Raw genomic sequence first — 21,434 nt, 5'->3', positions numbered from 1 at the left:
TAATGAGGACCTGGGAGAGACTGAAGACTTAGAAAGGTAGCTAACATCTACTATCACACCGCAGTGGCTCTGGGGGTTCTAACAGGGGTTAGAACCTGACTCATCACCAAACAAATGAAGAAATACCATCCCAAAATCATAACTATGTTATTCTCTGCAGCCTCAACACTTGCTGATGTTACTCTCCACAGTGCAAAATATATATATATATATATATATAAATTTACAAATCAATAACTATACAAACTGTGAAATATAGCAGTGATTTTGTTTGTTCTGTGACAGTGTAAAAAAGACTTTTTATTAAGATATAAATCAAATTATAAAAAAGAAAATATGAACAAATGAAAGATAAATAGTTGATATTTTAATTGCATAACCTCTCCACATAAATCTGTTTATTCATGTCAACACTGCACAGCTTAGAAACACTTTGTGTTTGCTTTGCTCTTTTAATATTTGAATTTTTGTCTAGTTGGCTGGTAGTTATGATGTATTTTTCTAGACATCTATAATTATTTGGAAACAAAACTAGAAACTTCCAATGGAAAACATAATACTAGAAAATTAGAACCCATGAAAAAGTAGTATGCATTTGAAATCATTGCTTTTGGAGTGAAAATGGATTTTGTGATGGAACTCTTGCAGATAAATGATCTTTCCACACAAAACACATTGAAGTAAATGGAAAAAACCTGACATTCAATGTTGACAGTATTTGTTTGCTAGGAAATAGTGCTCACTGTTAAAGGAATACAATGAATCTATTCCATTTGTAAAGAAAACTTTTTTTTAGTTGTTTGAAACCAGAAATATAAAAAGAAATGTTTGCATTTATGAGTTCACAGAATGATCTGAACAAATCTGTAAGCAGAAAAATAAAGCCATGTAGATAATAACATCCAAAATGATGCAGAAAGTATGCATGTATTGTTTCCATTAACTCGACTGAATGTGATACAATAACCCCTGGAATAATAGTGGTCTGATTGTCAATTTGGATAAAATGTCTTCATAAAGCTTTAAAGGCTGTCTTAATTAAAGAGAGTGTCTTCACTTTCATTTTATCAGAGAGATGACTGACACTAACCTAAACAGAGTTATAAAAATGCACCTGCAGCAAATCAGGGTTAATTTTCACATACCTGAGTGGTCAGAAATATGATAATGTTGATAATGGGTAGATGTCTAATGGTTTCTCCAAAGTTTAGGAAGGCAGAGCAAAGACCTTTCTACATATAATGTCATAATTATCATTTAAAAGTAATTTAAATGAGTTTCTGTCAAAAAATTGAGGAGCTCCAAAATAGTGTGAATATTGATAATTCTTTATACAACAGTATTTTGGTGTCTGCAAAATAATTGACAATATTTCAATGCATTTATAAGCAATACATTGAGAAGGTTATGTGGTTCATAAAAGATAAGTTGAATTGCATGTTAGCATAGACTCTGTGAGCCCTGTCTAAGAAATTGCAGATGATATTGAAATACTAAAAGTGGTATCAAATGAATACCTCAGATATGCAATGATTTGCTGAATTTGGTTTTCAAATTGAAAATTATTATGTCTCTAAAAAATTTTAGCACAAATTCAGTACAAATACTAGGAAATTTCTTTCTGAGGGACTTCAAAGTAAAACTATATATTTTTCTTTAAAGTGGAAATTTTGTACTGTTTAACATCTTTAAAAAATGGGGGGTGTTTCAAAACTTGACAGGTAGAAGAGGAAGTATACTTCCCTAAATTCCTTTTCTAAATCTAAAGAGTTTGAGAGTTAATAAAGAAATTGTAACATATACATGTGTGGAATGTTATTGACCCTTAAAAGAGAAGGAAATCCCGCCATTTGCAACAACATGAGAAAACCTAGAGAACATTGTGCTAAGTGTAATAAGCCAGACACAAAAGTACAAATACTATAGGATCCCACTTACACAAGGGATCTAAAATATAAGCAGAGAGTAGAAGGGTGGTTACCAGGGGCTGGGAGAGCGGGAAACAGGGAGGTGTTGGTCAGACGGTACAACATTCTAGTTGTGCAAAATGAATAAGTCTTAAAGATCTACTGTATAACATAGTGGCTGTAGTTAACAACACTGTATTATATAATTAAAATTTTGGGCTGAGTGCAGTCGTTCATGCCTGTGATCTTAGCACCCTGGGAGGCCTAGACGGGTAGATTGTCTGAGCTCAGGAGTTTGAGACCAGCCTGGGCAGCATGGTGAAATGCTGTCTCTACTAAAAATACAAAAAAAAAAAAAAAAAAAAAAAAAAAAATTCCCCAGGCATGGTGGCACATGCCTGTAATTGCTTAAGCCAGGAGGCAGAGGTTGCGATGAGCTGAGATTGCACCCCTGTGCTCCAGCCTGAATGACAAGAGTGAGACTCTGTCATAGTGAGACAGAGTCTCACAACAAGAAATAGTGAGACTATTTCTTGCTCTTCTGTTCTCTTCAAGTTTGAAGAAAAAAGGTAGCAGAAAGTAAAAGATACAGTAAGTTTGATTAATAATCTTCTATTAAAATTTTTTTTTATCAGTTAAGGAGGTTTTGGGAAACTTTGAAGACAAGTTTATTGAGATCGAAAAAAATGCTAAGAAGGGCGATCTTACGTTAAGTGTTATTATCACACAAAATAATAAAGAGTGCAGAAGGAAATATTTGGAGATGATAGATAGGTTTTTATGACACAGATTATTATGATGGTTTCATGGGTATATACTTATCTCCAAACTCATCAAGTTGTATACACAATATATGTAAAGCTTTTCATACCAATCATACCTCAGTAAGCTGTTTTTTCTTTAAAATTTTTTCAAAAGAGAAAATATTTCTTTAAAATTTCACCCTTTTTTCTACTTCATCAAAATAAATAATGTAACTCATATTTAGGTTTCAGAACTCTTTAAATTGAATGAAAATGTAGTTTAAACAATGATCAAATCTGTACAAATGTTTTAAAAACTTAATACAAATAAGATTACACTTTATTGATCGACTGATGGAGATAGGGTCTTGCTTGTTGCCCAGGCTGGAGTGCAGTGGCATGATCTCGGCTCACTGCAAACTCCTCCTCCTGGATTCAAGTGATTCTCCTGCCTCAGCCTCCTGAGTAGCTGGGATAACAGGTGCCCACCACCACTCCCGGCTAATTTTTCTGTTTTTAGTAGAGACGGGGTTTCATCATGTTGGCATGGCTGGTCTCAAACTCCTGACCTCAAGTGATCCACCCACCTCAGCCTCCAAAAGTGCTGGGATTACAGGCATGAGCCACCACGCCCAGCCATATCTTTGATTCTTGAGGGAACCATGCAATGTTTGGTTTCATCACAGAACATGATCAATAATACTTTCTGCTTCTGAGAGCTATCGCATATTGTGTTATTTTCACCAGTCTCTACATCAGCACCAAATGCTCATTTTCTGCCTTCTCTCACCAGAAAAAAAAAAAAAAAAAAAAAAAGCTTCCTAATACCGAGGAAGAAGACAGATTCAGTGTTTTGAAATTGAGGGTTGCTGAACAGACATTGGTAAACAATTTATCTACCCTGAAAGGCTTTTCATTCCTGGAGGAGAGGTTTCCAACTTCTGTTTGAACAGGGATAATATGGTACTTTTCAAAACTCAACTATAAAAACTGTACATTCCATGACTTGATATATTACCCTATATAACTGTCCAACTTCTAATAATAAGTTAAAAATATTCTATGTCACTTTTGGAATTGTGTTATGCACACTCTTTTTGGGGATTACTGGAATTAACAGGTTGTTTTATGAAAATACTATTTTACTGTCAAAATAATCAATTTGAAAAAGTTTTGTTGTTGTTGTTTTGTTTTTGATGGAGTTTTTTGCTCTTGTCACCCAGGCTGGAGTGCAATGGCACGATCTCGGCTCACTGCAGCCTCTACCTCCCGGGTTCAAGCAATTCTCCTGCTTCAGTCTCCTGAGTACCTGGGATTACGGATGCACGTCACCACACCCAGTTAATTTTTGTACTTTTAGTAGAGACGGGGTTTCACCATGTCAGCCAGGCTGGTCTCAAGCTCCTTACCTCAGGAGATCCATCCACCTCGGCCTCCCAAAATGGTGGGATTACAGGCGTGAGCCAAAGCACCCAGCTAAAAAAGGATAACATGAAATTGTTTACGAAGCTACATGCTTATTAGTGATTACAAACAAATATTTCATTATTTTTCTATAAAACCTGTAATCTCAGTCCTAATTTAAAAATTTTTTTGAATTTATAACTGACAAATAATTATACATATTTATGGGGTACAATATGATGTTTCAACACGTGTATACATAGTATAGTGATCACATCAGGGTAGTTACCACATATATCACCATAAATATGTATCATTTCTTTGTGATTACAACATTCAAAATCTTCTGTCTTAGCTGTCTTGAAATATATATCACATTACTATTTGCTATAGTCACCCTACTGTGTAATGGAACACCAGAACGTATTCTTCCTGTCTAAATGTAACTCTGCACCTGGTGACCAGTCTCTCTCAGGCCTCCCCACTTTCTTTCCCAGCCTCTAGTGACCACTCTTCTCCTCTCTATTTCTATGAAATCAACTTTTTTAGATGACACATATGAGTGAGATCAGACAGTGCTTGTCTCCCTGTCCCTGGCTTATTTCACTTAACATAATGTCCTCCATGCTCATCCATGTTGCAGCAAACAAAAGGATTTCATTCTGTTTTATGTCTGAATAGTATTCCAATGTAGGATATACACCACATTTTCCTTATTCATTCATCTGTAAATGGACATTTAGGTTGATTCTATATCTTGGCTATTGTGAATAGGGCTGCAGTGAACCTGGGTGTGCAGATGTCTCTTCAACACACTGATTGCAATAATGCCCAGCTTTTGGTCCAATAACTGGAATTTTGGCAGCACCAGGAATTTTCAAGTTCCTTATACCATCTGCCCTAGTGAGTACTGCCTTATTTTCTGTTAGTTAGACTTTCAGGTATCATACATCTGATTTACGTAAGAAAAGTATGCACGGGGGAAATCTTTTCTATTTATAATCATACATATCTCCACATGCGAAATGGTAAGGCAAAGACCAAGAAAAATGGGATATTTATAAAGTTAATAATTAGACATTTTGCTGTCATTTTGGGAAACATAATTGTTTTAAAATTGATCTTCTTTAATCACTTATTTTTTTTTATTTTATTTTATTTTTTTTATCAATTCATCATTTATATCATGTATAACTCCCCAATGCAATCCCTCCCTCCTCCCCCCTCCCCCCTCCCCATGATAGGCCCCAGTGCGTGATGTTCCCCTTCCCGAGTCCAAGTGATCTCATTGTTCAGTTCCCACCTATGAGTGAGAACATGCGGTGTTTGGTTTTCTCTTCTTGTGATAGTTTGCTAAGAATGATTGTTTCCAGCTGCATCCATGTCCCTACAAAGGACGCAAACTCATCCTTTTTTATGGCTGCATAGTATTCCATGGTGTATATGTGCCACATTTTCTTAATCCAGTCTGTCACAGATGGACATTTGGGTTGATTCCAAGTCTTTGCTATTGTGAATAGTGCCGCAATAAACATAAGTGTGCATGTGTCTTTGTAGTAGAATAATTTATAATCCTTTGGGTATATACCCAGTAGTGGGATGGCTGAGTCATATGGTACATCTAGTTCTAGATCCTTGAGGAATTGCCATACTGTTTTCCATAATGGTTGAACTAGTTTACAATCCCACCAACAGTGTAAAAGTGTTCCTTTTTCTCCACATCCTCTCCAACACCTGTTGTTTCCTGACTTCTTAATGATTGCCATTCTAACTGGTGTGAGATGGTATCTCATTGTGGTTTTGATTTGCATTTCTCTGATGGCGAGTGACGATGAGCATTTTTTCATGTGTCTGTTGGCTGTATGAATATCTTCTTTTGAGAAATGTCTGTTCATATCCTTTCCCCACTTTTTGATGGGGTTGTTTGTTTTTTTCTCGTATATTTGTTTGAGTTCTTTGTAGATTCTGGATATTAGCCCTTTGTCAGATGAGTAGGTTGCAAAAATTTTCTCCCATTCTGTAGGTTGCCTGTTCACTCTGATGGTAGTTTCTTTTGCTGTGCAAAAGCTCTTTAGTTTAATTAGATCCCATTTGTCAATTTTTGCTTTTGCTGCCGTTGCTTTTGGCGTTTTAGACATGAAGTCCTTGCCCATGCCTATGTCCTGAATGGTACTACCTAGAGTTTCTTCTAGGGTTTTTATGGTATTAGGTCTAACATTTAAGTTTCTAATCCATCTTGAATTAATCTTCGTATAAGGGGTAAGGAAAGGATCCAGTTTCAGCTTTCCACTTATGGCTAGCCAATTTTCCCAGCACCATTTATTAAATAGGGAATCCTTTCCCCATTTCTTGTTTCTCTCAGGTTTGTCAAAGATCAGATGGCTGTAGATGTGCGGTATTATTTCTGAGGACTCTGTTCTGTTCCATTGGTCTATAGCTCTGTTTTGGTACCAGTACCATGCTGTTTTGGTGACTGTAGCCTTGTAGTATAGTTTGAAGTCAGGTAGCGTGACGCCTCCAGCTTTGTCCTTTTGACTTAGGATTGTCTTGGCAATGCGGGCTCTTTTTTGGTTCCATATGAACTTTAAAGCAGTTTTTTCCAATTCTGTGAAGAAACTCATTGGTAGCTTGATGGGGATGGCATTGAATCTATAAATAACCTTGGGCAGTATGGCCATTTTCACGATATTGATTCTTCCTATCCATGAGCATGGTATGTTCTTCCATTTGTTTGTGTCCTCTTTTATTTCACTGAGCAGTGGTTTGTAGTTCTCCTTGAAAAGGTCCTTTACATCCCTTGTAAGCTGGATTCCTAGGTATTTGATTCTCTTTGAAGCAATTGTGAATGGAAGTTCATTCCTGATTTGGCTCTCTGCTTGTCTGTTACTGGTGTATAAGAATGCTTGTGATTTTTGCACATTAATTTTGTATCCTGAGACTTTGCTGAAGTTGCTTATCAGCTTAAGGAGATTTTGGGCTGAGACGATGGGGTTTTCTAAATATACAATCATGTCATCTGCAAACAGGGACAATTTGACTTCTTCTTTTCCTAACTGGATACCCTTGATTTCTTTCTCTTGCCTGATTGCCCTAGCCAGAACTTCCAACACTATGTTGAATAGGAGTGGTGAGAGAGGGCATCCCTGTCTTGTGCCAGTTTTCAAAGGGAATTTTTCCAGTTTTTGCCCATTCAGTATGATATTAGCTGTGGGTTTGTCATAAATAGCTCTTATTATTTTGAGATACGTTCCATCAATACCGAATTTATTGAGCGTTTTTAGCATGAAGGGCTGTTGAATTTTGTCAAAAGCCTTTTCTGCATCTATTGAGACAATCATGTGGTTCTTGTCTTTGGTTCTGTTTATATGCTGGATTACGTTTATTGATTTGCGAATGTTGAACCAGCCTTGCATCCCAGGGATGAAGCCCACTTGATCATGGTGGATAAGCTTTTTGATGTGCTGCTGAATCCGGTTTGCCAGTATTTTATTGAGAATTTTTGCATCAATGTTCATCAGGGATATTGGTCTAAAATTCTCTTTTTTTGTTGTGTCTCTGCCAGGCTTTGGTATCAGGATGATGTTGGCCTCATAAAAAGAGTTAGGGAGGATTCCCTCTTTTTCTATTGATTGGAATAGTTTCAGAAGGAATGGTACCAGCTCCTCCTTGTACCTCTGGTAGAATTCAGCTGTGAATCCATCTGGTCCTGGACTTTTTTTGGTGGGTAGGCTATTAATTGTTGCCTCAATTTCAGAGCCTGCTATTGGTCTATTCAGGGATTCAACTTCTTCCTGGTTTAGCCTTGGGAGAGTGTAAGTGTCCAGGAAATTATCCATTTCTTCTAGATTTTCTAGTTGATTTGCGTAGAGGCGTTTATAGTATTCTCTGATGGTAGTTTGTATTTCTGTGGGGTCAGTGGTGATATCCCCTTTATCATTTTTTATTGCATCTATTTGATTCCTCTCTCTTTTCTTCTTTATTAGTCTTGCTAGCGGTCTGTCAATTTTGTTGATCTTTTCAAAAAACCAACTCCTGGATTCATTGATTTTTTGGAGGGTTTTTTGTGTCTCTATCTCCTTCAGTTCGGCTCTGATCTTAGTTATTTCTTGCCTCCTGCTAGCTTTTGAATGTGTTTGCTCTTGCCTCTCTAGTTCTTTTAATTGTGATGTTAGAGTGTCAATTTTAGATCTTTCCTGCTTTCTCTTGTGGGCATTTAGTGCTATAAATTTCCCTCTACACACTGCTTTAAATGTGTCCCAGAGATTCTGGTATGTTGTATCTTTGTTCTCATTGGTTTCAAAGAACATCTTTATTTCCGCTTTCATTTCGTGATGTACCCAGTAGTCATTCAGGAGTAGGTTGTTCAGTTTCCATGTAGTTGAGCGGTTTTGATTGAGTTTCTTAGTCCTGAGTTCTAGTTTGATTGCACTGTGGTCTGAGAGACAGTTTGTTATAATTTCTGTTCTTTTACATTTGCTGAGGAGTGCTTTACTTCCAATTATGTGGTCAATTTTGGAATAAGTGCGATGTGGTGCTGAGAAGAATGTATATTCTGTTGATTTGGGGTGGAGAGTTCTATAGATGTCTATTAGGTCCGCTTGGTGCAGAGATGAGTTCAATTCCTGGATATCCTTGTTAACTTTCTGTCTCGTTGATCTGTCTAATGTTGACAGCGGCGTGTTGAAGTCTCCCATTATTATTGTATGGGAGTCTAAGTCTCTTTGTAAGTCCCTAAGGACTTGCTTTATGAATCTGGGTGCTCCTGTATTGGGTGCATATATATTTAGGAGAGTTAGCTCTTCCTGTTGAATTGATCCCTTTACCATTATGTAATGGCCTTCTTTGTCTCTTTTGATCTTTGATGGTTTAAAGTCTGTTTTATCAGAGACAAGGATTGCAACCCCTGCTTTTTTTGTTCTCCATTTGCTTGGTAGATCTTCCTCCATCCCTTTATTTTGAGCCTATGTATGTCTCTGCATGTGAGATGGGTCTCCTGAATACAGCAGACTGATGGGTCTTGACTCTTTATCCAGTTTGCCAGTCTGTGTCTTTTAATTGGAGCATTTAGTCCATTAACATTTAAGGTTAATATTGTTATGTGTGAACTTGATCCTGCCATTAGATATTAACTGGTTATTTTGCTCGTTAGTTGATGCAGTTTCTTCCTAGCCTCGATGGTCTTTACATTTTGGCATGTTTTTGCGATGGCTGGTACCGGTTGTTCCTTTCCATGTTTAGGGCTTCCTTCAGGGTCTCTTGTAAGGCAGGCCTGGTGGTGACAAAATCTCTAAGCATTTGCTTATCTGTAAAGGATTTTATTTCTCCTTCACTTATGAAACTTAGTTTGGCTGGATATGAAATTCTGGGTTTAAAATTCTTTTCTTTAAGAATGTTGAATATTGGCCCCCACTCTCTTCTGGCTTGTAGAGTTTCTGCCGAGAGATCTGCTGTTAGTCTGATGGGCTTCCCTTTGTGGGTAACCTGACCTTTCTCTCTGGCTGCCCTTCAGATTTTTTCCTTCATTTCAACTTTGGTGAATCTGGCAATTATGTGTCTTGGAGTTGCTCTTCTGGAGGAGTATCTTTGTGGCGTTCTCTGTATTTCCTGAATTTGAATGTTGGCCTGCCCTACTAGGTTGGGGAAGTTCTCCTGGATGATTTCCTGAAGAGTGTTTTCCAACTTGGTTCCATTTTCCCCCTCACTTTCAGGCACCCCAATCAGGCGTAGATTTGGTCTTTTTACATAATCCCATACTTCTTGCAGGCTTTGCTCATTTCTTTTTCTTCTTTTTTCTTTTGGTTTCTCTTCATTTCATTCATTTGATCTTCAATCGCTGATACTCTTTCTTCCAGTTGATCGAGTCAGTTACTGAAGCTTGTGCATTTGTCACGTATTTCTCGTGTCATGGTTTTCATCTCTGTCATTTCGTTTATGATCTTCTCTGCATTAATTAGTCTAGCTGTCAATTCTTCCACTCTTTTTTCAAGATTTTTAGTTTCTTTGCGCTGGGTACGTAATTCCTCCTTTAGCTCTGATAAGTTTGATAGACTGAAGCCTTCTTCTCTCCTCTCGTCCAAGTCATTCTCTGACCAGCTTTGATCCGTTGCTGGCGATGGGCTGCGCTCCTTTGCAGGGGGAGATGCGCTCTTATTTTTTGAATTTCCAGCTTTTCTGCCCTGCTTCTTCCCCATCTTTGTGGTTTTATCTGTCTCTGGTCTTTGATGGTGGTGATGTACTAATGCGGTTTTGGTATAGGTGTCCTTCCTGTTTGATAGTTTTCCTTCTGACAGTCAGAAGGACTGTCTGTTGGTCTGTTGGAGATTGCTTGAGGTCCACTCCAGACCCTGTTTGCCTGGGTATCAGCAGCAGAGGTTGCCGAAGATAGAATATTGCTGAACAGCGAGTGTACCTGTCTGATTCTTCCTTTGGAAGTTTCCTCTCAGGGGTGTACTCCACCCTGTGAGGTGTGGGGTGTCAGACTGCCCCTAGTGGGGGATTTCTCCCAGCTATGCTACTCAGGGGTCAGGGACACACCTGAGCAGGCAGTCTGTCCGTTCTCAGATCTCAACCTCCGCGTTGGGAGATCCACGGCTCTCCCCAAAGCTGTCAGACAGAGTCATTCGCGTCTGCACCGGCTCCTGCTACTTCCCCTGTTGGTCTTCAGCTGTGCGCTGTCCCCAGAGGTGGAGACTACAGAGACAGGCAGGCTTCCTTGAGCTGCTGTGAGCTCCACCCAGTTCGAGCTTCCCAGCGGCTTTGTTTACCTACTTAAGCCTCAGCAATGGCGGGCGCCCCTCCCCCAGCCTCGCTGCTGCCTTGCGGATAGATCGCGGCAGACTGCTGTGTTAGCAGTGAGGGAGGCTTCGTGGGCGTGGGACCCTCCCGGCCAGGTGTGGGATATATTCTCCTGGAATGCCTGTATGCTTACAGCGCAGTATTGGGGTGGGAGTTAACCGATTTTCCAGGTGTTGTGTGTCTCAGTTCCCCTGGCTAGGAAAACGGATCCCCTTCCCCCTTGCGCTTCCAGGTGAGGCGATGCCTCGCCCTGCTTCAGCTCTCGCTGGTCAGGCTGCAGCAGCTGACCAGCACCGATTGTCCGGCACTCCCTAGTGAGATGACCCCAGTACCTCAGTTGAAAATGCAGAAATCACCGGTCTTCTGTGTCGCTTGCGCTGGGAGTTGGAGACTGGAGCTGTTCCTATTCGGCCATCTTTCTCCGCCCCCACCATTGAATAATCACTTATTTTTTAACCAGGTATTGAAAATTCAAAATCTATGTACCATACCTACATTTTCCCAACACACAGATTGAATTCACAAGATGCCTTAGACTTCTCATGCATAAAAATTACCAAAAATGGTTCTAAGTCTTGTTCTTTCTTATGTCCCCATTATAAAGTCCACTTCAAACAAACTTTACTTCATATTTTTATTTAAAAGGATATATGACTTTTTGTCATACACCTAAGGAAAAACTGTTTCAAAAAGCTGTTTCACCATAATCATATAGTCCTTTTTGGTCCTATTGGGTTGAAATTTCTAATGCTGCTATTAAGTTCTAGATATTTTGTATGCTTTTATTTTCTACTTTTAAGAGTTGAGAAGCAAGTGGGGAGAGACTCATATTCTCCTCCTACTTCTAAGTCTCTGTTATCATAAAATATAGCATCACTGATATAATAAATGGTGGATTTAGCCAGGCAAACAGTCACTTCTGTTGTAATTTGCCTTGGCAGGCATTAGTATTGTAAAAGGGTTTTTTGTTAGCTCGATAAAGGAATCTCCACATTTCTCTCTAATCTGCCCATATAGTTTCATTGTACAACACAAAGAGCTACACATAAGTAAAGGACTTTTCTTAATATATAGTACATAAGACAGGAAAGTGCAGAAATGACTTTTTCCTGCTCCCGTTGGTACCCACAATCCCATTCTCCCAAACTTGGTCCCAAAGCATGCTCCTTTTCTGTGAATGGCATCTCCTTTCTTAAGGTGGAGGTTGTCAATAATGGCCTTTGTATGAAATGCTCTTTTTGTGTTGTGATTTGGCGAGGCCTCACCCTCTAATTTGATTCTTGTTTCAGAGTGAGGATTGGCAAACTATGACTTGCAGGCCATATGTAGCCTGCCAACTATGTTTGTAAAGAGAGTTTTATGAGAACACAGGCATGGCTTTTTTATATGGCTGCTTTCTCACCACAACAGCAGAGTTAAAGAGTTGCTGTGTGGCCCTTAAAATAAAAGTTTGTCACCCCTTGTTCTAGTGTAAGAGAGAGGACTGGAGAGGTATTGGAAGAATAGAGTTGGCTTCCAGGGCTAGAGCAACATTGGAAATAACATCCACAGAATTCCACTGGGTCACATCTGGGCAGGCAGGCCTTGCTTCCCATGGGCTTTGCTACCCAGAGATGTCTGTACTACTGGTAGAGGTTTATTTCCTCTGAACACCTAGTCCACAGAGAAGAAGTTTAATTTTTATTCGCTTAAGGTTTTTATCTCATCAGAGAGTAAGAGATTCACTAAAAACTTGAAATTAAAACAATTCAAGCTTTTGCTGGAAGTGCTTTTTAACTTAAATACAAGTCTAAGCACAGGCAGTCTGAGTGTCTGAACCTAAACACATCAGCATGATTCTGATCTCTCCTTTCACAAGGTGACAATATCATAACAATATACCTTTAAAAGCTATGATCTTATACCTAGGCTAACACCTACTCCCTCTCTCCAAGGGACCCGATCTCAAAAAAATATTAAGAAGTTTCTCAGAAACCTACTGAACACACCAACAGTATTAAAGCAGATAGAATTCGAGAAAGAAAGCCAAGGCTTTTTGGTGGCAGAGAAACTAAGCCACATTTGAATTGTATGCATTTTCCCCTACTACCTGTAATTCTAGACTCCTTTTACGCATCAATTTGGCAAGTCATAAAGTTTAGAAACAAAAATATCCATTAAGCTAAGGGTATTAAACTTTAGTTCATGAAACAGCCTGGAAATCTCCTGGCCTTTTCAATTTACAAGCCAAGCAGTTCATAAATCTCTTATATTCCTCCAGAGCTAATTAGTAAGACCCAAACTGGTAATCCAAATCATTAATTCAGTTTGCCAGATGTTGGAAGTTTGTCCCACTTGTTGTTCTCTCTCTCGCTGTGTGTGTGTTTGTGAATGCACATACATAATTATATATAAATATACAGTTTTTCCTGTTTAAACATAAACACTAAATATAGACAAATTTGGAGTATTCTGGAAAGATGGTGATGATATAGCTTTTAAATCTCCTTAAATTGAACCGAAAACCAGACAGCAATTAGACCAGAAATCCCAAAACCTACAGTCAACATATACAATAAAATTAGGCAAAAATGTCTCATCACCAATCCCCAAACTTGAGAAGATGGAGACAAATCCATGACAGCAATAAAACCCGCAAGGAATCAGCAACTGAGCACGAAGAGTCAGAGAGAAGGTAACATGATGACAACTATGCTGAAAACTAAAGAACTGCCACTCCCCCAACACTGTAACAAAAAACTACTCCCTGAAAACCACACAGTCAATCAGAGAAGACCAACTGAAACTGAGGCAGAGGTAGAGGCATCAATTTATGACTGTGTTGGGGGGGGGGGGCTCAAAAGATCAGATGGCACTGGAGTTCTCTGGGCCCCTTAAATGCTGGAAACAAACTAAAGCTCCCTTTCAGGATAGTCTCCCTAAGAGAAACTGCTAGCAATATAATCTATACTGTGGAGAAATTACAAAAGGTAGAGTGGAAAAATAGTAGGGAAAAATAAAAAGTTTCATCTAAAATTGGGAAAGAAGAAGCTGACATATTTCAGCAATTATAGTCATAATTTTAATTACCTTGAAAATGAATCAGAAGAAGGATCTCAAGAGCTGTGAAGGTAGGAAAGCAATTCTAGTTTACCTTTCCTCCTAAAGTTAAAGAAAATTACTCATCTAAATGAACAAAGGCAGATATTGCTGTTGAATCTTATACGTTACTTTAGGAAAAAAGAAACTAAGGAACAAAATAACCATTAAATAGACAGTGAAGGTAATCTAAAAAGAATACCCGTTAAACAAGTGAAAAGACTTAATATTTCACAAAGCATTAAGGAAAGTCTAAAAAATATATAATCAATGAAAAAGCACCATAAACGAGAAACATTACTCAGAAATGAGGTGAATGAAGAAAATGAACATTTGAAAAGGGGTGATTCCCTAGAAACACAGCCTGAGACAGAAATTTGGGTATATGTGATTGAGAATATATTCTTTAGCAAAAAGCAAAATCTATGAAGGAGTGAGGAAAGTTGGGTAGGGAAAGAAGATCATGAGTAAGAAATTAGGCTTTATATCATCCAAGGTGTGGTGGAGGAAGAGTGCCTTGGAGGATATGAACACTGAAGATTTGTCTCTATGTTTAGGCAAGAGGTCTAGTCTTTTAATACATATTACATAAGAAAGTCTTCTGTACAAAAGACTGTGTATGTACTACAGTCTTTTATGAGTGAGTCATTAGCTGTTGGCCATATTGAAAGGAGGATGCTACCTCCCAGCAAGATGGGCCCCATCAGCTAAGAGTAATCCTCTGGAGAAAATGAGCAGTTGTTTTTTGCCAGCCAACACTCACGGCAGCTGGGGGATGAGTGTATCATCTTCTTAAAGGGCAACTAGTGTCTGCTATAAAGATAAATTTTAAGGAAATAATATCAGGTTGATTTCATTTTGTGACAGCAAAACTTTATACCAGAAGACAATGAAGTAACATGTTTGAGATACTCAAAGAAATAAATTACTAGGATTCTATACCTAGCCAGGATATTCTTCAAGTTTAAAGGTTCTAAACAAACTATTATGAAGACAGAGAAATTTAAGGAGTATTTTTCCAATGAGCACTTCCTAGTTTATCTACTTGAGTGTGCATTTCATGAAATTAGAATTGCTAAAGGGATATCAATATTATATATATGTGGACAAAGTGGTCATATGCTCTAACAATGCAGATACAGTAACACTTTGCAGAATAAGGAGAATGTATGCACAAAGAAAAAGGTCATCAACTGAGATTTAAAAATATATATTTTTCAAATTATATTTAAAGAAAAAGAAAGACAGAAAAGAATTACTAGCTGTTATCAATAATAATAATTGATATAATAACAAGGCAAAAAACACAAAATCCTATAAAAGAGGAGAATAAAAGTAATATTCAAGCAAATAGACTAAAATGCAAATATGTGCCAATAGCCAGACGGATAGATATGTAGAAGATAGATATTACAAACATATATTTGCACATGTATTGGTGTGTGTATGAATGTATGTCGACAAATGCATATACATATGAGTATCAGTTTATTTATCTCTATATAAAATACTACTGTAGAACTGATGTCAAACATTTTGATAGTATTAATAAATGTCAATTAACCTTGTTAAACTATTAAGAAAATATGCTTCGGCTGGGTGCGGTGGCTCAAGCCTGTAATCCCAGCACATTGGGAGGCCAAGGTGGGTGGATCACCTGAGGTCGGGAGTTCAAGACCCGCCTGACCAACATGGAGAAACCCCGTCTCTACTAAAAATGCAAAATTAGTTGGGCGTGGAGGTGCATGCCTGTAATTCCAGCTACTTGGGAGGCTGAGGCAGGAGAATCACTTGAACACAGAAGGTGGAGGTTGTGGTGAGCCGAAATTGTGCCACTGCATTAAGGCCTGGGCAACAAGAGCGGAAGTCCATCTTAAAAAAAAAAAAAAAGAAGTAAAAGAAAATATGCTTCTTATAGGCTATGAAACAAAATGCAATACACTATATACAAGAGCCATATATAAAGCAAAGAGAATCATAAGGGTTGAAAACACAACATGGACAAATATATGCCAGGACAAAGGAAACACAGGGTTGGGGTGGAGCAAGATGGCCGAATAGGAACAGCTCCAGTCTCCAACTCCCAGCGTGAGCGACACAGAAGACTGGTGATTTCTGCATTTTCAACTGAGGTACTGGGGTCATCTCACTAGGGAGTGCCGGACAATCGGTGCTGGTCAGCTGCTGCAGCCTGACCAGCGAGAGCTGAAGCAGGGTGAGGCATCGCCTCACCTGGAAGCACAAGGGGGAAGGGGATCCGTTTTCCTAGCCAGGGGAACTGAGACACACAACACCTGGAAAATTGGGTAACTCCCACCCCAATACTGCACTTTAAGCAAACAGGCACACCAGGAGAATATATCCCACACCTGGCCGGGAGGGTCCCATGCCCACGGAGCCTCCCTCATTGCTAGCACAGGAGTCTGAGATCTAACCGCAAGGCAGCAGCGAGGCTGGGGGAGGGGCGCCCGCCATTGCTGAGGCTTAAGTAGGTAAACAAAGCCACTGGGAAGCTCGAAATGGGTGGAGCTCACAGCAGCTCAAGGAAATCTGCCTGTCTCTGTAGACTCCACCTCTGGGGACAGGGCACAGTTAACAACAACAACAACAAAAGCAGCAGGAACCTCTGCAGATGCAAATGACTCTGTCTGACAGCTTTGAAGAGAGCAGTGGATCTCCCAACACGGAGGTTGAGATCTGAGAAGGGACAGACTGCCTGCTCAAGTGGGTCCCTGACCCCTGAGTAGCCTAAGTGGGAGACATCCCCCACTAGGGGCAGTCTGACACCCCACACCTCACAGGGTGGAGTACACCCCTGAGAGGAAGCTTCCAAAGTATGAATCACACAGGTACACTCGCTGTTCAGCAATATTCTATTTTCTGCAACCTCTGCTGCTGATACCCAGGCAAACAGGGTCTGGAGTGGACCTCAAGCAATCTCCAACAGACCTACAGCTGAGGGTCCTCACTGTTAGAAGGAAAACTATCAAACAGGAAGGACACCTATACCAAAACCCCATCAGTACGTCACCATCATCAAAGACCAGAGGCAGATAAAACCACAAAGATGGGGAAAAAGCAGGGCAGAAAAGCTGGAAATTCAAAAAATAAGAGTGCATCTCCCCCTGCAAAGGAGCGCAGCCCATCGCCAGCAACGGATCAAAGCTGGTCAGAGAATGACTTTGACAAGATGAGAGAAGAAGGCTTCAGTCCATCAAACTTCTCAGAGCTAAAGGAGGAATTACGTACCCAGTGCAAAGAAACTAACAATCTTGAAAAAGAGTGGAAGAATTGACAGCTAGACTAATTAATGCAGAGAAGATCATAAACGAAATGACAGAGATGAAAACCATGACACGAGAAATACGTGACAAATGCACAAGCTTCAGTAACCGACTCGATCAACTGGAAGAAAGAGTATCAGCGATTGAGGATCAAATGAATGAAATGAAGCGAGAAGAGAAACCAAAAGAAAAAAGAAGAAAAAGAAATGAACAAAGTCTGCAAGAAGTATGGGATTATGTAAAAAGACCAAATCTCCGTCTGACTGGGGTGCCTGAAAGTGAGGGGGAAAATGGAACCAAGTTGGAAAACACTCTTCAGGATATCATCCAGGAGAACTTCCCCAACCTAGTAGGGCAGGCCAACATTCAAATTCAGGAAATACAGAGAACGCCACAAAGATACTCCTCCAGAAGAGCAACTCCAAGACACATAATTGCCAGATTTACCACAGTTGAAATGAAGGAAAGAATCTTAAGGGCAGCCAGAGAGAAAGGTCGGGTTACCCACAAAGGGAAGCCCATCAGACTAACAGCAGATCTCTCGGCAGAAACTCTACAAGCCAGAAGAGAGTGGGGGCCAATATTCAACATGCTTAAAGAAAAGAATTTTCAACCCAGAATTTCATATCCAGCCAAACTAAGTTTCATAAGTGAAGGAGAAATAAAATCCTTTACAGATAAGCAAATGCTTAGAGATTTGTCACCACCTGGCCTGCCTTACAAGAGACCCTGAAGGAAGCACTAAACATGGAAAGGAACAACCGGTACCAGCCATTGCAAAAGCATGCCAAAATGTAAAGACCATTGAGGCTAGGAAGAAACTGCATCAACTAACGAGCAAAATAACCAGTTAATATCATAATGGCAGGATCAAGGTCACACATAACAATATTAACCTTAAATGTAAATGGACTAAGTGCTCCAATTAAAAGACACAGACTGGCAAGCTGGATAAAGAGTCAAGACCCATCAGTCTGCTGTATTCAGGAGACCCATCTCACATGCAGAGACATACATAGGCTCAAAATAAAGGGATGGAGGAAGATCTACCAAGCAAATGGAGAACAAAAAAAAGCAGGGGTTGCAATCCTTGTCTCTGATAAAACAGACTTTAAACCATCAAAGATCAAAAGAGACAAAGAAGGCCATTACATAATGGTAAAGGGATCAATTCAACAGGAAGAGCTAACTCTCCTAAATATATATGCACCCAATACAGGAGCACCCAGATTCATAAAGCAAGTCCTTAGAGACTTACAAAGAGACTTAGACTCCCATACAATAATAATGGGAGACTTCAACACTCCACTGTCAACATTAGACGCTCAACGAGACAGAAAGTTAACAAGGATATCCAGGAATTGAACTCATCTCCGCACCAAGCAGACCTAATAGACATCTATAGAACTCTCCACCCCAAATCAACAGAATATACATTCTTCTCAGCACTACATCGCACTTATTCCAAAATTGACCACATAATTGGAAGTAAAGCACTTCTCAGCAAATGTACAAGAAGAGAAATTATAACAAACTGTCTCTCAGACCACAGTGCAATCAAACTAGAACTCAGGACTAAGAAACTCAATCAAAACTGCTCAACTACATGGAAACTGAACAACCTGCTCCTGAATGACTACTGGGTACATAACGAAATGAAGGCAGAAATAAAGATGTTCTTTGAAACCAATGAGAACAAAGATACAGCATACCAGAATCTCTGGGACACATTTAAAACAGTGTGTAGAGGGAAATTTATAGCACTAAATGCCCACAAGAGAAAGCTGGAAAGATCTAAAATTGACACTCTAACATCACAATTAAAAGAACTAGAGAGGCAAGAGCAAACACATTCAAAAGCTAGCAGAAGGCAAGAAATAACTAAGATCAGAGCAGAACTGAAGGAGATAGAGACACAAAAAACCCTCCAAAAAATCAATGAATCCAGGAGTTGGTTTTTTGAAAAGATCAACAAAATTGACAGACCGCTAGCAAGACTAATAAAGAAGAAAAGAGAAAGGAATCAAATAGACGCAATAAAAAATGATAAAGAGGATATCACCACCGACCCCACAGAAATACAAACTACCATCAGAGAATACTATAAACACCTCTACGCAAATCAACTAGAAAATCTAGAAGAAATGGATAATTTCCTGGACACTTACACTCTCCCAACACTAAACCAGGAAGAAGTTGAATCCCTGAATAGACCAATAGCAGGCTCTGAAATTGAGGCAATAATTAATAGCCTACCCACCAAAAAAAGTCCAGGACCAGATGGATTCACAGCTGAATTCTACCAGAGGTACAAGGAGGAGCTGGTACCATTCCTTCTGAAACTATTCCAATCAATAGAAAAAGAGGGAATCCTCCCTAACTCTTTTTATGAGGCCAACATCATCCTGATACCAAAGCCTGGCAGAGACACAACAAAAAAAGAGAATTTTAGACCAATATCCCTGATGAACATTGATGCAAACATCCTCAATAAAATACTGGCAACCCGGATTCAGCAGCACATCAAAAAGCTTATCCACCATGATCAAGTGGGCTTCATCCCTGGGATGCAAGGCTGGTTCAACATTCGCAAATCAATAAACGTAATCCAGCATATAAACAGAACCAAAGACAAGAACCACATGGTTATCTCAATAGATGCAGAAAAGGCTTTTGACAAAATTCAACAGCCCTTCATGCTAAAAACGCTCAAAAAATTCGGTATTGATGGAACGTACCTCAAAATAATAAGAGCTATTTATGACAAACCCATAGCTAATATCATACTGAATGGGCAAAAACTGGAAAAATTCCCTTTGAAAACTGGTACAAGACAGGGATGCCCTCTCTCACCACTCCTATTCAACATAGTGTTGGAAGTTCTGGCTAGGGCAATCAGGCAAGAGAAAGAAATCAAGGGTATTCAGTTAGGAAAAGAAGAAGTCAAATTGTCCCTGTTTGCAGATGACATGATTGTATATTTAGAAAACCCCATCGTCTCAGCCCAAAAGCTCCTTAAGCTGATAAGCAACTTCAGCAAAGTCTCAGGATACAAAATTAATGTGCAAAAATCACAAGCATTCTTATACATCAGTAACAGACAAGCAGAGAGCCAAATCATGAATTAACTTCCATTCACAATTGCTTCAAAGAGAATAAAATACCTAGGTATCCAACTTACAAGAGATGTAAAGGACCTCTTCAAGGAGAACTACAAACCACTGCTCAGTGAAATAAAAGAGGACACTAACAAATGGAAGAACATACCATGCTCACGGATAGGAAGAATCAATATCGTGGAAATGGTCATACTGCCCAAGGTTATTTATAGATTCAATGCCATCCCCATCAAGCTAGCAATGAGTTTCTTCACAGAATTGGAAAAAACTGCTTTAAAGTTCATATGGAACCAAAAAAGAGCCCGCATTGCCAAGACAATCCTAAGTCAAAAGGACAAAGCTGGAGGCGTCACGCTACCTGACTTCAAACTATACTACAAGGCTACAGTCACCAAAACAGCATGGTACTGGTACCAAAACAGAAATATAGACCAATGGAACAGAACAGAGTCCTCAGAAATAATACCACACATCTACAGCCATCTGATCTTTGACAAACCTGAGAGAAACAAGAAATGGGGAAAGGATTCCCTATTTAATTAATGGTGCTGGGAAAATTGGCTAGCCATAAGTAGAAAGCTGAAACTGGATCCTTTCCTTACTCCTTATATGAAGATTAATTCAAGATGGATTAGAGACTTAAATGTTAGACCTAATACCATAAAAACCCTAGAAGAAAACCTAGATAATACCATATAGGACATAGGCATGGGCAAGGACTTCATGTCTAAAACACCAAAAGGCAGCAAAAGCAAAAATTGACAAATGGGATCTCATTAAACTAAAGAGCTTCTGCACAGCAAAAGAAACTACCATCAGAGTGAACAGGCAACCTACAGAATGGGAGAAAATTTTTGCAATCTACTCATCAGACAAAGGGCTAATATCCAGAATCTACAAAGAACTCAAACAAATATACAAGAAAAAAACAAACAACCCCATCAAAAAGTGGGCAAAGGAAATGAACAGACATTTCTCAAAAGAAAACATTCATACTGCCAACAGACACATGAAAAAATGCTCATCATCACTCGCCATCAGAGAAATGCAAATCAAAACCACAATGAGATACCATCTCACACCAGTTAGAATGGCAATCATTAA

Source organism: Rhinopithecus roxellana, chromosome 18, assembly GCF_007565055.1.
Source record: "Rhinopithecus roxellana isolate Shanxi Qingling chromosome 18, ASM756505v1, whole genome shotgun sequence".
NCBI classification, from domain to species: domain Eukaryota; kingdom Metazoa; phylum Chordata; class Mammalia; order Primates; family Cercopithecidae; genus Rhinopithecus; species Rhinopithecus roxellana.
The sequence above is the reverse complement of the archived record's forward strand: the minus strand, read 5'-3'. Positions refer to the sequence as shown.